This window comes from Patagioenas fasciata, chromosome 2 (genome assembly GCF_037038585.1).
Source record: "Patagioenas fasciata isolate bPatFas1 chromosome 2, bPatFas1.hap1, whole genome shotgun sequence".
Lineage (NCBI taxonomy): Eukaryota > Metazoa > Chordata > Aves > Columbiformes > Columbidae > Patagioenas > Patagioenas fasciata.
The window spans coordinates 99387577-99405463 of record NC_092521.1 but is presented as its reverse complement, the minus strand read 5'-3'; the positions used below and the strand labels follow the sequence as shown (position 1 = coordinate 99405463).

At 41.6% G+C, this 17887-nt stretch overlaps 2 long non-coding RNA genes across 5 annotated transcripts in view; one reads left to right on the top strand and one right to left on the bottom strand.

Moving 5' to 3' along the window:
- Positions 1 to 5243, bottom strand: part of LOC139827222 (uncharacterized) — a 40294-nt gene extending 35051 nt beyond the window's left edge. For both annotated transcript variants that reach the window (XR_011737603.1, XR_011737604.1), the window contains exons 1-2: positions 5186 to 5243; positions 3578 to 3673 (exon numbers count right to left, since the gene is read on the bottom strand). This is a non-coding gene — a long non-coding RNA (uncharacterized lncRNA). The remainder of the gene's footprint in view (positions 1 to 3577; positions 3674 to 5185) is intronic.
- LOC136098931 (uncharacterized) overlaps positions 1 to 17887 on the top strand; it is a 59521-nt gene that overhangs the window by 25604 nt on the left and 16030 nt on the right. Inside the window, exon 6 of one of the 3 annotated variants that reach the window (XR_011737599.1) lies at positions 16579 to 16729. This is a non-coding gene — a long non-coding RNA (uncharacterized lncRNA). Of the gene's footprint in view, positions 1 to 5; positions 3368 to 8483; positions 10901 to 16578; positions 16730 to 17887 lie in introns of those variants that run through there. The other 2 variants (XR_010651006.2, XR_011737600.1) reach the window with 2 other exon arrangements.

The window sequence follows — 17887 nt, the reverse complement described above, 5'->3', positions numbered from 1 at the left end:
CCCAGGGGAAGTGCAGAACTTGATGTAGCAAATCAAAGCTTCTCGACTCTTCACAGGTAAATTTTCTCAGACCTCTTTTAAAAAGTCTACAAACCTCCAGGATCTGGAGATAGAAAGTAACAACAGCACTGGAGTTCCAATCTTGCTCCCATATAGAAACTCTTTATAGTGCACAAAGACCATGAAGTACCTTTACACCACTTTAAAAAATCCATCTTTTTTCAAGTTCAATTAATTTCTAGTTAGAAATACAGATGTGTTTGTAAGTGAATTGTGTAGGTGACAATAGGAGATCTATTGATTGTCACTAGAAAGCTGATTGCTTATATAGGCCCATAGTCCTGTGTTTTCTGGTTCTAATTCAAGAGATTTTAGCCAATCAGTCTAAGAAAACTTCCCTCCTGCTCATTGAAGAGTTGTACTTGTGGTATGAAACAGAAATGTTGCTGCATTTCTTGGGCATAATCATAGAATCATTTTGGTTGGAAGAGACCCTCAAGATCATCAAGTCCAACCATAACCTAGCTCTAGCAGTAAACCATATCCCTAAGAACCTTGTCTATATGTCTTTTAAACACCTCCAGGGATGGCGACTCAACCACTTCCCTGGGCAGTCTGTTCCAATGTCTGACAACCCTTTCTGTGAAGAAATTTTTCCTAATACCCAATCTGAACCTTTCCTGGTGCAAATTGAAGCCATTTCCTCTCATCCTACCATTTACTACTTGGGAGAAGAGACCAACACCCTCCATGTTACAACTCTTTTTCAGGTAGTTGCAGACAGCGATCAGGTCTCCCCTCAGCCTCCTTTTCTCCAGGCTAAAGAGCCCCAGTTCCCTCAGCTGCTCCTCATCAGGCTTGTGCTCCAGGCCCCTCGCCAGTTTCATTGACCTTCTCTGCACTCTTTCCAGTACCTCAATGTCTTTCCTGCAGTGAGGACCCCAAAACTGAACACAGCATTTGAGGTGCAGCCTCACTAGTGCACGAGTACAGGGGATGATCACTTCCCTAGTCCTGCTGGCCGCACTATTCTTGATGCACTATTCTTGATTAAATGCCCATGGCATCATCAGAGACTTTGACTTTACACATAAGCTTTATTACGACTTAGTTACCTTTTAAAGTGGTAGGAAAGCAAGCACAGAACATGATGTGCTCTGCCAGAGCAGCTTTATCAAACCCTGTGGTGGCAGCTCAGGGGATTACCAGCCACAGCTGCCTGCCTTCTGCAGGTAGAATGCCAGTCCTCAGCTACTTCTGTTGCTCTTCTGATTGCACAGCATGTAAAAACACAGTTGGGTCTCCTTGTGACACCCACACATAGAAACAAGAGGAAAATACAGTGTCTGGAAAAGACACTCTAGTGCTCTAGTTCCAGTCACCAAAAAGGACATCTGTCTCTGTTCTCAGACCAGGTACCTCAGCAACCCTGCTGCAGCTGGGCAGCAAGAGCTCTTCCGTGTGTTTATGAATGGGTATTTTTCAGAAGCTTGTACTCAGACTGGTATTTTGCATGAGTTTCTTCAAGGCAGACAAAAAAAACTACTGCTGTCAGATATCAAGTCCTTGTGGCAGCATATGGGTCTACTACAGCTCCTCAGCAAAACAGTTGCAAAAAAAGTTTTAAGATGGCAAAACCAGCAACCTTTTCCCCCAGCCTTGTTCAACAAAATAATTTTATCTGAGACTTTTCACTCTGAGGCACACAATAGTTTTGGAGATTTCAGCCCCCAGAATGAAAGTTTATCACAGTTAATGGCATTGGAAAGCTGAATTCTGGAAGGCAAATGCTGGACACTCGTGAATACATTGTCTTTTAGTCCGAAAAGACACCATGTCTCTACTTTCCTCTTTTCTTGTATCAAACCCCAGACCATCATATTTTTCTGAGTTACACTTGGGCCACTATACAATGCTAAAAGCATATAGAAATTACTAATATGAAAGAGCTGAATAAAAGGCATTTAAAAAACAAACCAGAAATAAATCATTACTTAAGAATAATTGTTTTGTTTCCTTGTCATTAGACATCTGTTCACAGACACTGCGAATGTTCCACTTTGTGTCTGGGTTTAATAGTAACAACTTTGCAGGGATGCCTTCTTCTTCCTCATTGTTTTCACTTGGTCTCTAGGACAAACAAATCCCTTTTTTTTCAGCCCTTTAATAAATTAAAGCTGTTATAGAGATAGAAGTAAATAACTGCATAGTATAGAAATCTAAATCCAGCAAGTCTCAGAAGGTATCAGAGGTCACTGTATGCCCAGTATCAAACTCTCCATCACTCCCTTTCTCCCTGTCCTCCCGTAATCCCCAGGACCTCTCTGTGGTGACTGAGTAGAATTGAGGGCAAAACTTCACCTGAAAAATGTTGAGCTAGCCCTCCTCTTCCTCTCCTCTCCCCGTCATCTGCTAACATTTCCAGACAACAAATAGCATACTGAATCTGAACTGTTTATTTTGCTGGGAATGCCATCTGCGTGGTGGCATCAGGGGTGGGAGGGAAGGCACACAGACGAATGAACAGTGATAAATATAGACAGTGGACAAAACTAGCAGAAATTCTGCTGCTTTCCAGTGTTCTGGATCTTTGCATGCTTCCATTAAGTGGATACAGCTCTTCTTAAACTCGATTATTTAGCAAGACAAGAAATTCAGAACATTTGAACAGAGACGTCAAACAAGCCAGTTTGGGAAAAATGCTGAGACTACTGAAAATGATGAACTCATTTATGGTTGTAGTCCATTTTTAACATATTACAGTACATTGGAACTAGCAAGGGGGCAAAAAAGGATGAGAGTAAGTGTTGTTGAAAGGAATACATCATAAATAATCCAAAATGAAAAATCACTGAAGATCTGGAGAGAATGTTTCTTACAAACAAAGACAAAATCAATGTCCAGATAATTGACAACTGAACTCAAATTCTACAAAGGAATTGCTGGCATAACATTTTAGTTTCCCATTGCTATTGAAAAGGAGCACTTACATTCAAATCACCCCTTTTCACAGTATCAGAGAAAGGATAATTAAATAATTAAGCCCCCTCATCTTAACACATTCAGTTCTGTAAATAAGATGATTTCAGAGGAAATCTTAGAGTTTGACATTTTGCTCATATCTCATCATTAGCAGCCTACTTTTATAACAACATCTTGTCTACATAGAATGACAGAAGGGCCGAGGTGGGAAGGGACCTCTGGAGATTGTCAGGTCCAACCCCCTGCTCAAAGCAGAGTCTGCAAGGGAGCAGGTCCCTCAGGGCAGTGTCCAGTTGGGCTTTGAATTGTCTCCAAAGACACAGACTCCACAACTTCTCTGGGAAACCTATTCCAGTGTTCGACCCACCTCATGGAAAAAATTAAAGGGAATTTCCTTTGTTTCAGTTTGGACTCACTGCCTCTTATCCCTTCCCTGGACACCAGTGAGAAGAGCCTGGCTCTGGCTTCTTTGCTCCCTCCTATCTTGTATTTATATACATGCATAAGATCCCTCAAGCCTTCTCTTCTCAAGGAAAACATATTAATAATATTAGCAAAACATTAATCAAAGATTTAAAAATACATGCTTGCTTACTTTGGAAGCACCTCAGAAGTATCTTCTCTGATTTGTCCATTGTTTCCACACTGATACACTTTAGGCAACAGCCATTGTTGTTAGGGGTTTCATCAGCTGCAACAGGAGACCTTACTTAAGCAATGTTGTATACTTTCAAACAATACCTAGATAAGTCATTCAGTAAGACATTCTCCTCTTCCCTGAAATGTTTAATTAGAATAGACATACATTTCAACCTTTTTTATCATCTCACTCTTGAGATTTTTCTAAAGTTCATGAAATCAAAGAGCAATCGATAACAAGAAGTGAGCTCAGTCCTTGAGCAAGTTCTACAGCTGCACTACACCTTAAGGAACTAAACCACACAGAAGTCTTTTAACACACTTTAAGTTATGGAAGTTGGATTCACATCCCTAACTTGATTTGCCTTAACATCCTTGGTTGTCCTTATTTAGAAGTATCTGGAAATAAAGGTTTCATGTTCAGTGCTGCAGTTCTGCATCTGCAAGACTTAAAGAGAAGGAAAGGACGTCATACTGGTAAGCAAATTAAGCTGGTGTTGGTCCACTTAAACAAAATCTGTGTAATCAAAAGTGTAAAGCCACATACACACATCAGTTATAATAAGCTTGTCACTCTACTCCTCAGATTTCCTAAAATGTAGTTCTGTGTTGCAGTAGTATTTACCTGCAGTGCAAAATAAGACTTCCTCTGCCGTGATAATGCATAGACATATTTTCATTTAAGCACTAAATATTTCAAAGCTGATGCCCCATGCTGATAAACAGGTTTCTCAACAGAGAGCCTGAAGTTCTTATTACCAGCAGTACATAACTAAGCTGGGTGTGCAAAACCATGCAGTAGCTACCCATACAAGGTTGCAGTTCCATGTCCTCCTTCAGGTTAGTTAACCACTAGGTGACAAGCCAGCTCCCTCCTCCCTGCTGGTAGAGTTGTCCCACCTTCATCTTTGCACTGCCTTTGACACTTGCCATTGAGACGTTTCTGCATGGTTGTCTACCACAAAACCATCAGGTCTCTCTCTGCTGGGCCAGATTCCTGATGGCTCAGCACACTGAAACAGTTCAGTGACCAGATTCAGCCAGCACGGAGCCAAACCACAGTGTCAAGACCTGACTGTCTTTGCACTCTGGATGACACCCCTGGAATATACCAAGGGTATTGGGGAAGTGCCTTGGTTCAAACATGGGTCCCAAATGCCCAGAGAGCAAGCTGAAACAAGAGGATGGCATGCTAACAAGTGAGCTAATTGTAAACATCAGTCAGTTTATAAACACCCTGCAGTGTCAGACTCATTTCAAAGGATCTGTTTATTTGAAATACAAGCCATAGATGATTTTTTTTATAAGTTTTGGAGGCTCATTTCTGAAAGTAAATCATACCTCCAGAATATCCTAAATATATACTCTTATGCATAATTCTCCTCTACAGTGTTCATGATGGATGAATAAACAAAGGTGAGGTAACATATTACATCTAATGAAAATGAAGAATAACCAACACTGCCAGTCTTCTACAGCAGATATATTACTGCCATTCAGCTAATTCCTGTGGGCTTAATTCCTGGCCATAGAGGAATAATGATCTTTGTCCTTTGCACTTTACCTTAAAATCTTCCAACTTTATTAATAACTTAGATTTTTTTTGAGGAAGAATTTTGAACCACAGGTCATCTGCAATAAAAAGAAAAAAAGGTTTTCCACCAGCCACAGTGAGTGGTTCACAGAACACCAAATAAAGCTCAAGCAGGCTATTACAACACCTTAAAAATATTGAATCACATAGTTTTGCATAAATCTTCACAGAAATTCTTAAGGTCTTGAGTAAGTATCTGAAACCCACTTAAATAAAATTAACCTTAAAAAAAACCCCAACTGTGTTCTTAGTGTCATAATTTTTCAGGTATCTTGAGATTTCAGACCCCCATCACCACTGAAAAGTTCAAATACATTCATTAAAAATTAAAGTTTATTGTTCTGTTTAAGATTAGGTAAGAAAATGGAGAAGATCAACACCTCCTGATGTGTAATTAAGGGAGAAATATTTATTTGAATTGATTCTTATTCTTAAACAGTGCGTACAGTTCATATACTCCAAATAATGGAAGTGGGGCCAACACAATGTATGAGGATCAGATTTTGATAATCCAAGGCTATTTACATCACCTCAAAGATCTTCACTTGGCATTAACACACACTCCACAGTCACCTTCAAGATGGTAATTTCAAACTTGCAACAGAGGACTTACAACAAAGCAAGAATACTATGTGTATCCTAGTTTTCTTTAACTTTTTTTCTGTCACAGTTTCAGTCCTCAGCAAACACTTTCACATATCCTGGTATTTGTGTTTTGGTGTTTTGTTTTTTTTTTTTTTTTTTTTAAGCCACAGGTACTATACATCTGTTTTGTTTTTGAAGTAATATTTGCCAGTTCAGAAATGGAGCAATGGCTGAACTGGGTAGCTACTTTAATAAACAAGTGAATTTGCTAACAAAGCAAGGCACTGAAATGGCCACAGAGATTTTCCTAGAGGTCCCAAAGGACTTTAGAAGTGCCTTTTCTCCTGGAAGAATCTCTGGTGGATGGTCCAGTTTCCACCTCAACCATTTGAAGTTACTTACCTCTAAATAAATTGCTGTACATGGTGGAAAATAATAACCAGGAAAATAATAACCTTAAAAAGAGGCAAATTGCAATTTTAGTTCTGAAGAACAAGTCTACTTCTGAACATCTTAGGGCAGTAGTATAGCACTGTTTCTTACACAGCATTGCCTCCTCACCAGAATTTTCTGTGCTGGAGGAAAATAAAGTAGCATTTGTTTTGTGTTGAAGACAGAGATTATTTTTTTTTTTTTTTAAAAGAGGGCCCTCACCAAAACAGCAGCCATTCTTACCACAGATTTCCTGGCACTCTTCCTCAAATGCAGGAGAATATTCCCTCCCACACCCTTGCAGGGAAGACATGGAGTAAAGCGTGGGATGGCAGCCTGTCCCCCTTCTTCCAGTGGTGCTTGGGAAGCGGCCACAGAGGAGAGGTGTGTTTCCTGGGATGGGTTATGGAGGTACATGGTAGCACAGTAGCCACTGCAGACGTGCAGTAAGAAAACTGAGTACATCTACAACTGAATGACTCAGTCATGCTCTTCCTGGCTCTGAACTGCGTGTGTAAAGTGCGGCCCTATACGCACTTTCACATAAAGCAATTTTTCTTATTAAGGGAATCCATTAGGGATGGATTTGAACTTCCGTTCATGCTCCTGCCACCAATACGGGCTGTAACTTCCAGGCACAGACAACATAGTCCACTTCTCTCCATTTTCTTCCCTCATGAGTCAGAAAGTGAGTATAATGTGCTAGTAGTAGTTGAGAAGTGGTCAGTTTAGAGAATAAATAAGCTTTTAACGTAATGAATAAACCATCATTCAAAAACTGATTTTCAAAAATACCCTTTTCCACTGCTCAGTGAGCCTTGATAAACAGGTATACCAGAAATTAGTCTATACTAGAAATTACTTCCCTGAATTTACCACTTCATTGCGGGGGGGTAGTGTTACAGTATACAGAGAAAACAGAAAAATAGGATGAGAGAGAAAAGATGGCAGTATGAACAATGACAGTGAAAAAAAAACCAAAACCAAACAGTGATACATAAGTTCTATGGTTCAAATGAGTTTTTTCTCTTGGGAGAACACCCATTGAAGCTGGGCACAGTTGCCTTTGTTTTGCCTGCTAAAGGTCTTCTGAGGTTTCCCCTCTAGCACGTGGAGAGGGACAGAACCCTCCAAAAGGCAGCGAGAGGAGAACACTGGGGTAGGTGCGCTGAACTCTGCCTGAAGGAACCTTCCTCTTCACATACTGCTGAAAATTAGGATGCTGCCTGGCTAAGTGAAGTACTTCACATTGGGTGTTCAATATTAAAAAGATTTGTTAGCATTTTAAAAGGGAAGATAGCAGCGTTACCTGAGAATAACTATTACAGAATCCTGGAAACTCAAATTCTTGTTTTTACACATCTTCATTCATGCAAATGTGGAACCTGAACCAGAAATTTTATTCTGGTGAGTAATCTGCCTTTGACTTCAACAAGATTCTACTAGAAATGGACAGAGCAATCAGTTCAGGTTTTGCATTTTCACGGTAGCTTCCATTTGTCTTCAAGTGGGACTCTTAGATTGTAAAAGCTCCCAGATCATGCCAATTTTTCCAGACAAAATTTCAAATCTCCTTTTAAATATTCAGCTTCAGTAATATGAAAAGCAGTACTGCCAACTATTCCACAGCCAGTCTACTACAATTACTCACATTTTTATTAGAAAATTCTCATAAAAAACATTTCACATGGCTGTTGTCACCTGCCCTGTTCCAGTTACTTCATCTCCTCTGTGCAATCAGTTACACAAACATTGAAAAATGAGTTTATGACCTGGAAGAGAGTTGTGATAAACCCTTCTGAAGACACACCTGAAACAAAGCCCAGGAGAATCCTCAACAGATACAAATGACTTATGCATATACAACAGCAACAGATACCCTATAAACAAGCTAAAGACCTGCCTGGAGCAGCAGTAATTAAATATCTGTTTTAAAATGGACAATGTAAAAGAGACTATAGCTGAGGAATGAGGCACTGAACCCAGCAACTGGGAAAAGGCAAGGAAAATACTAATAATTTGGGGGATTTACACCATCCCTGTACTTCCTCAAAAGGCAAGGAAGGAGCACAGATCCAGAATGGTTTGCAAAACAGACATGAAAAGCTGCACATCTACAGTGCTGTGATGTTTCCTGTTTTAGGTAATCAATACTTGGACTTCTGTACCACAGGTTCAACTCACCACCTCTACAGCATTATAACAATGATGACCATATTACATTCTTTTTTTTGCCTCCTCTTCTGCACAGGCTGTCTGCTGACTGTCCCACTACCTTGGCTGCACTTGGGTGACCATTACCACTGTGCTTGGGACAACACTGGTTCTCCTGTGCCTTCAAATTGCAGCAAAGTTGACACAGCAACCAGCTGCCATGAAAAGAGGTTTCCCCACAGACCCCCTCTTCCATGTCGTCTTCTCCTCCCTAGAGCCAGTGGTGGTCCTTGTCTGTTCCCAGGGTGAACTGGTTCAGGGAGATGGAGAGCACAAGCCAACTCCCCCCTGCACAGAGGGAGTTCTCAGGGTGGTAGTGTCTCAGCCCAGTCATTAAACAGAAGCCAGCACAAGCAACTGCTGAAAGCTACCCAAGTATTTTTTTTCACATGTGGGCTAGAAAAGGCTGTGCTATTGCTCTGGGAACCAAGAGAACCAAAATACCCAGTATGGTGAGCACCATTCTGAAAATATTACATTCCCTTACTCCTTGGAGAAAATCTTTGGGTGCCTCATACTGCGAAAGAAACATACTAAACAAACTGAAACAGTAGGTTAGGAGCTGGAAAACAAAACCAGCTAAACATAAATAAATCATGGACCTCTCCTAACATAGTAAAGTGCTTGGGCATTGTCATCTGTTGCTTATTACAGTTTCATTTACATTGGAATTTTCTTTGTTTCCCTGCAACATTTGAGTATCCAAATAATTACAGTTGCATTGCTGTATTATTTTAAATCTAGTCAGTAAAGTGAAGAGCCTATCTCTGCATTATTCTGGCCAATATTACATTCTATTACATAAGAAATGGGAATTAAATAAATTTTAATGAACCACTTTAATAAGACAACAACCATAGTTCTAGATTGCAATTATGGAGATAATTACAATTTCATTGGTGCTGCTTTACATTAAGAATACAAAATTTATCTTGGATGGACATCTCATTATCTAAGATGAGCCCAAACTATTTTTTTCTAAACCATATCTTGCCTTGTTTTCTTTCTTAACTTTGACTGTTTAATAAAGACATAAAGTATTTTACAGGTAAAGTACATAAAAACAGGCTAGCTGGTTCAACGTCAATTTCCTGTACAGTGATTTGAGAAAAAAAAAACCACACAGTAACTTTGAAACAGCTCTGGAGGCTGAATATAAAGATTATTAAACATAAGTTTTATATATGCAGAAAAATTGCTTTTGCATGAATTCACTTTTAAAATGTTAATATATGCATAAGAAAATTGTGTTTCTTAATCTCTGAAGAAACACTTATCACTGGGAACCACTTAATTCTTTTCCTGTGCTTGATTTATTAGCTTATGAAATTATGCTAATAGTTTGCATGTTAATGGTTTTGGGGCTAAAATGACCTGATTATAATAATGAAGTAATTTATGCAGTAAATGTAATCAGCATCTATGAATCTCACTTAAAAAAACATATCAGTGATTACCTATGCTAAAAACAAATGGTTACCAGCATGGTATACTCTATATATCATGACAGGGAACTGGGATGTGTTCAGCTCAGCCTGCCCTTCAGGCTGGCTGAGTCCCACTTCGATGAACCACACTAATGCCAACAACTGCAACTCTAACAACTGCTTAGACACCTTCAATTGCAGACTGCCTTCCTCACGTGGTCATCTTCTATGAAAAAAGACAAGGGGAAGAGATGGACAGCACCAGAACTAAACTCTAATCTGGAGTCAGCAGGAATTGCTCCATGAGCAGATGTCTGTGGCACAGAAACCTCACTCATCTGGATGATGGCAGTTGCAGGAAGAAGGGAAAGCACATGTTTGGGGAGGAAGTTGTAGGCTTTACAAATTACAAGAAAAATGCACTTTTATTAAGGATTTGTCTTGCATGGTGTACAAAAGATGCATTCCTCTGCAACACTTGGGAAGCCTATGTGAAACAGATCCTTCACAAAAATCCTTTCCTAAAACATCTGTATTTACAGACTTGCTCACTGTCAGGTTGTATTTAAACCATGCCTCTGCTACCCTGTATTGTTTACTGTGCTGTTCCCCAAGACAAGAAAATTTCAAGACTGGGCTTTGAAAAGTAAACAGGAATGTTTTCTTTACAGTAATGTAAGCTTGTGTTTTGACAACCTGCTGAACACCAATATTCACTTTGGTATAAAAAATTTAAAAATATAGTACTGGCTGCCAAATATGATCTAACTGTTCAAACACCCAGACAGATGCTGAGGGAGGTCAGACTGGACATTAGCCAAAATGTATAAAGTCAATGGAAGAAAACCCATTGATTCAACAGAGCTGGATCATTTCTTCCCCAAATAAATGTCTAAATGCCAGAAGTCCTCTTTCCTTCCAAAGACCAAAACTGAACAACTGTGTTTTGTAATCAATAAATATCTTGTTTGCAGCATCTCAAGCACATGACAAAAAACTCACTTCAAACACCATTTTCAGAGTGGTTTATTTCACAAAGCAAAAAGATGATATGTCCTGGAGTGTGGTTAATGCTCTATATTCCACAATTCAGATTATTAGCTTCTCCAGATACTTCAGCATTTTTTATCTTTTGACCCAGTCATAAATAGATTCCATGTAAGTGCAAGGCATGTACAGATCACACAAAAATAACCCAACAGAAGCTGTTCAAGCCTTGCTCCTTCCATAGAGCACAGAGGCCTCAACTGCGTGTTCAGGAGCACACCGCATTACAACGGGGCCTCTGAGAAGCTCATTAATCGGGCTGTGATGGAGAATCTCAGTAGACAATCTGCAGCCCAGGCTTCTGCCTGCTCACAGCTTTGGAGGATGGCAAAGCTGACCTGCTGCATTAGGCCTGGAGAGGTGCTGGACACAGCAACAAGAAATCTGGTGAAGTGTCCCTGTAGAATCATAGAATAGTTTGGGTTGGAAGGGACCTTCAAAGCTCATCTAGCCCAATCCTGCTGCCATGAGCAGGGACATCTTCAACTAGATCAGGTTGCTCAGAGCCCCGTCCAGCCTGGCCATGTATGTCTCCAGGGATTGGGCATCTACCACCTCTCTGGGCAACCTGTGCCAGTGTTTCACCACCGTCATTGTAAAAAATTTCTTCCTTGTGTCTAGCCTATGTAGAGGCAGAGGCAAGGCTCATTCTGCAAGCTGCAAAGTCCCTGGCTCCCAAGGAGCCCAGGCTGGGCTGAACTCCACTTGTATAATAAGAGCAAACTTGATCAAAGCCTGTGTATTTGTTTTAGATGTGGATGCCATACACGCTGTTACCATAGAGCTGTGACAGCTTAATGAGCTATCACCCGTCAACCAAGTTGCCGTTACCATGTGCACGCTCCAACCCTGCCCCCACTCTCCAGAGAAATGAGCTTCTTCAGTCTCAGGGAGAGTCTCTCAGACGAGTCCTGTCTGCATGGAGCTGCCTGCTGCAGTCCCTTGCACAGGCCCAGACATCATTCTCTTGCCAAACAGGATTTCTGGAGGTGAAAATTCCCCTCCTCCATTTCCCTGCCTTGTGCCTGGAGGACACTGCCCTGACAAGAGGGACCTGCTGTCGACAGAGGCTGGGTCAGGAAGGCATAAAATAAAAGGAGAAATTTCAAAGTTCAGACATAGTTTTCTTGGCTAACTGCAACAGCTCAAAGGGACAACTATCTGTCTGCTGTTTACTTGGAAACCTGACAAGAATAACTTGCCGCTGACAAAGTAGGCTCACAGATGCCACAAGCCCAAGCCACAGAGCCCTGAGTGCTGGTGCACACTTCCCATCAGACACACAGAGAAACACCCGAACAGCCAGCATCCGCCTCTGAACAGCAAACAGGAAAATACCGGCATGCTCTCTCTTCTCTGCTTGTGGGAACCTTGGCCTCCCTGGCTGGGTCAGGACCTGGGGCCCTGTGGTTTCCCTGGCTGTGAGAGGACAGGGAGTGCTGCCATAGCTGCCTTCTGCTCCCAGGCAGGGGCTGGGCACTGCAAAGATGGTGGCTGGGGCTGTCCGTGTGTGGTGGCACGGCCCACCAGCAGCCTCCCCTGCCCAACCTCACAGAATCACAGAATGCTTAGGGTTGGAAGTGGCCTCTGGAGATCACCTAGTCCAACCCACCTGCTAAAGCAGGTTCATCTAGAGCAGATCACGCAGGAATGTGTCCAGACGGGTTTTGAATGTCTCCAGAGGAGACTCCACAACTCTCTGGGCAGCCTGTTCCAGTGCTCTGGCACCCTCCAAGAGGTTTCTCCTCGGGTTTAGATGGAACCTTCTATGCTTCAGTCTGTCACCTCTCCTGCAATGTGAGGGTGCCCTCCCAGCCCCTTCTGCAGGAGCACTGAGGTGGTCATTGGTGTTAGGAGATGTGTGTTTGTTTTGGTGCGCTGCCTTCACCCTGGCTGAAAGCTTTCAGCAAAAAGGGGTGAATGGAGGCTCATATTGGGTGGGAGAAGAGTGTGAAATCTGAAGGGGAGAGCCAGGGGACTTGTGCTGCTTCCTCACTGGGTGCAGCTTGGGAAGCGAGGCACAAGGATGAGGCATGTAACTATGGCTGCTTCACTGTAGTATGTAGGGAGGTTTCATACTGACATTTAAGGTCCAAAAAAAAAAAAGCATTGACACACTTGAAACACAGCATTTACAAATGGACTAATCGGCCCTGAGTATTAGTAAAATACCAGGACTTCAAAAATCAGCTTGGTAGAAACCATTCTTGTATTTAGATAGGACAAGTGGTAATGGTTTTAAATTAATTAAAAGAGGTGAGATTCAGGCTAGACATGAGGAAGAAATGTTTGACAATAAGGGTGGTGAAATACTGTAATAAGTTGTCCAGAGAGGTGGTAGACACCCCATCCCTGGAGACACTCAAGGCCAGGCTGGATGGGGCTCTGAGCAATCTGATCTAATTGAAGTTGTCCCTACTCATGGCAGGGGGTTAGACTAGATGACCTTTGGAGGTCCCTTCCAACCCAAACTATTCTATGATATACTTATCTGCATTGAAGTAGAACAGAACTATATCACAACACGTGCAAAATTTTAGATTATTTGAAGCTATCAAATTGTTCATTAGCAGGCTTAAATAACAGCAGACTGTTAGCACAGTCATCTTCATTTCATGCTATCTTGTTTCTTACATTGTGACCTGTTTAATATGAGGCTTCAAATACTTCTGGGCAAGGATTTGTTTCCCTATATATTAATTCTCATTCTACCTCTAGTAAGCAGGCCTACGTTCCAACTAATGGCTGCAGCTTCTAAAATGCAACCAGCAATGATATTTATTGCTTTTTTGTGTGGCCATCCAGAAAAGGAAAATTGTTACCAGAATAACACTCAGAACAATAACAGGATGCAAATGTGCACCCTATTCTTCCAGCTTGCATGCTTTACTCCAGAATCATGCCAGTTCATGTGGAAGTCAGTGGGAAACCTGACCAAATGAGGACTTCTGATTCGTGTCACAGGCATCTTTTTCCTAGATTTATCACAGTTAATGCCCTTTTGTTTGTCTGTCTTCACATACTAGGAATGTAAGTAGGCCACAATGGCGAATCTGCACATTTGGTCAAAAAAAGTTCCTGTGATTTCAAAAACAGGTGTGAAAAACACCATGTTGTAGGCTGTGAGGAGAATAAAAAGATGGGATTCAGTGTATTCACAATTTTCAGAAACGAAAAAGAGAAAAAAAGCCCAACTTCCAGTAACACCACGGAGCCTTTCCTGAGTCTCATCACTTTTAATTTTAATTCCCGCACCAGTTTTCACTCATCCAGAACACCCGGATCCTGCCCAGAAACAGTTAACCATAGGGATAGGAGTTTTTGCACATCTCTGCCTCTTTCTCCTCTCTCCCTGCTGCTGAATCAAATATCTGCCTCCCTCAGCGTTGCTTCACCACTCTTTGACTCCTCTCCTCCACCCATGATCTGCCTCTTAGAGTGCCTTTCACGCTTCGCCCTCCCAGCAGAGCAGCCCCAGGCCAGGGTGACCTCTCCCTCAGGATCTTCCATCTCCTCGACTGACAGTGTGGAGTGACAGCAAGTAGGATCCCTAGCCCAGTGCTTCCCTAATCAAGCAGCACTCACACAGCTCACACGCCTGCCTGCAGGCTTCTTTCTTTAATGTGACATTGATCATCATGACACAAAATGGTCACAGATATCACTTCCTAAAATTCAGGAATGTGACAGTTAGAGACAGAATCGCTAGTCTGTGGCCTGTAGACTATATGGATTATTCAGGTCAGGATAAATCAGGATGGATATTTGCCCTACTTCCATATTCTAGCTATTAGTAACCAAAAGCACACCAGATTGTGGCTTGTTCTGTGTGACTGCACAAGGGAGCAACGCTCCCTCCCCCACGCCTCCACATGCACATGTACAGACTAATATTTTTGGCTCATGTTTGAAAGCCATTCACAAACCCAGACTCTGAGCTTGGAGTCAAGCCCCAAGCACATGGAGGCCCTCCTTCACCAGACAAGAAAGGGAAGCCAAGGTAGGCTGTAAAAAGATACGGGAGACCTCTCCTGGTCTACTGCCCCAGAAACCCTAAAGAATGCAAGGGGTTGCTCTTCCATTTTCTTCAGGCCACAGCATATCTCAGTCAGTCAGGGCTCACTCCCTTGGCAGGGCAAACTGTCGCAAAATGAATGTCCTTCTGGGGAGACCTGGTAGAACGGTTGCTGAAGACCTACCCAGAGAAGTCCAGCCACACTGCTCCTGGAAAACTTTCTGTCCATCATGCCTATACAGGATTTCAGTACAAAGAAGCAGCACTTCTTCCTCGGTACTGAAACAGAGGGATGATACAGAAATGAAGTTGCACCTTTCTGAGCTCTAAAACAGTGAGTGAATTATCTTCCATATCAAGTTAGCACTCATCTTTTAGAAGGATATGAGAGAGAATTTGTACAGTGTCTCTTTGCAGAGTACTAGCTTTTATGAGCCATCATTACAATTTTGGAAGATTAAGTCCTCAGAACCCTGAGGCTCTTCTACTTCTAAAATAATCTTTCAAAAGCCGCTTTTGCTTTCAGCTGCAAAGGGAAAAAGTACAGATATTTTTCAGTCCACTGGCATGGAAGAAGAACTGCCTTAACAGCTGAGGCAGCTTCCCTGAACAGGATCCCTCTGCTCTTGGGAGCTGGAAAGCTATTTTCTGCCATCCCTTTTGGGCCACTTAGGCAATCTGCTCCAGCAACTGGTGCCAGTTCAGTTGAGTTTCAGACCAGACTCTCTGGACTGTCTAAATGCCGTTGCCTGGATTTGCCTAGGAATAAAGCCTTCCCTCAACCACCATATTCATGGCCTATTACTGTAAAGCATTACAGCTAGTCCCAGTCCATAAGATGCCACCGGTTCCCATTTTCATTCCAAAAAAGATAGCTGCTATGGGGCAATGACACCACACAGCAGTTAGGCAGTAGTTGAAGTCTCTTCTGTCTGTGTTTCTAGACAGCACTCCCTATTTTATTTATCATCTAAAAGCCAAGCAAAGTAACAATAATGAGAGTAGGTTGAGTGCCTGAACAACGCTCATCTCCCCTTTCCTGCTTCTCCTGCACTGCTCCATCCACTGTTGACTTTAGTCTTACTTAGCCAACATGAGGCCTCAGCTTCAGCAGTTCATAAACCCTGTGTCTTTTCTCCTCTGCTGAGCATAGTGCAAGTATTTCTAAGCAGTTTCAAACAGGCTCTTCCTGCTCAGCTCATTTAATAACTAGATTTGCTAGATCTCTAGCCATTATTTGGCAGAGGGTATAATAAGTACTTGCCAAGTCCTATCTTGGGTTACTCTTCCAGAGATTCTTTAGGCTGGGGAAATAAAAAAGAGTCCTTCACTTTGTTTCAGTAGGAAAATATATTTTTTTCTGCTTTCATTGATTTTAATCTTAATATTATCCTTGACAGAGGCATCTTCAAATAAATACTGGTCAGAGGTTTCGCAAGGACCTAAACTGAGAGCATGTTAATAAAATAACAGAAAGCTCACTCTAGTCTCCTCCCTGCATTAGACTGTCCAGCTAAAGTAACTGTACTTCTGCTTACAAACGCACAAGTAGAACTAAATCTTCCACAGCAGTCCAGAAATCTGGATGTGCTGATAATTGTTCAGAATCACATTCTGCTTAACATGAGTACCTGTATTTCCAGGAGTATTGGAGCCCACTCACTGAAAACAAGAAGAAAAATCTCCAGGTTTGTTACATTCAGAGCACAGCGAGGAACTGACAGGCAACTCGGGGAAAGAAGAAAAACAGTGTAGCACACCCACATTACAAACATCAAATGGACTTTCAAGGAGGTAAGAGGATGAAGAAATGATTATTTCCTTCTCTTTGCATCCCTGCTAACAGGATAAACAACAATCTGGGTTCCTGATATTTCTGAATTCAGGAACTGAAATATATCCTTAAGGATGGCAGAGGGAACAGCCCCTCAGGAGAGGAACAGAGAAAAGGCATAGACAGCCCAAAGAAGTAGATGGAGTCTGTAGGTTTTGAATGGAGCTAATCTGTGAGTAGAGATGGAAGGTGAGAGGGAGATTTCTGTCCTTATTGTCTGTCTCTAGCAGTCTAAATCTGAAGCAGCAGATCTGATGTACACTTCCAACATTGAACCTCAACATCTCACTAAAATAGATTGTGACTTAACAGATATGACAGAGCCTAGCACTCCTAATAGGGAAAGTTACAAACCTAAGCAACGTGACTAAAGAATGACCGCTGGGCCAACAGCTGGAACTGTGACAGGGAGTAAAAGATTTGGAGAGAGAATGAAGAAAAACGGGATCATGTCCACCTAGAAGTGAGATTCAAGCATGGAAAAAGCTTACTCTTGAGCTGCAGTCAGCCTCAATTAGCTGTAGATGCTTATTGCTGTATTCCGTCCTACATTATAATTAGCAAATGAAGCATCAAATGATGAACATCTGATTTCATTTGCAAACTTATATATACACAAAATGATGTTTCATCAATACAAAATACAAAGGCTTAACAAATTGTGTGATTATACATTTTCTGCTACTTTGTATAGTGTTTGAACATTGCTCACGATGTTATCAACAGTTTTTCTTTATTTAAATATATAGGCAGCTCATTACAACATTTCTGCATTACACAGCTATGGAATTTGATACTGCCATACAAAAGGCACAAATATAAAACCGACATTATATGTGAGGGCCTTCTGTTCAAATATAATACTGGCTTTGCAGATAACAAGAACATACATAAAATGTGTTTCTCTATAATCACTACTTATTTTTACTATGCCCTGTATTATACAACATGTGACAATATTTAGGGAGGCCTGCTGGAACTCTTAAGGAGTTATTTTTTCCTGCCTCACACCAGTGTTATTTTCCTCTATACATACTTCAGAGAAGGACTAGTCCAATAAAAACCTTACTTCCTAAGGGAAATTCCCTTGCAGAACACTGCCAGCAAGAACTGATACC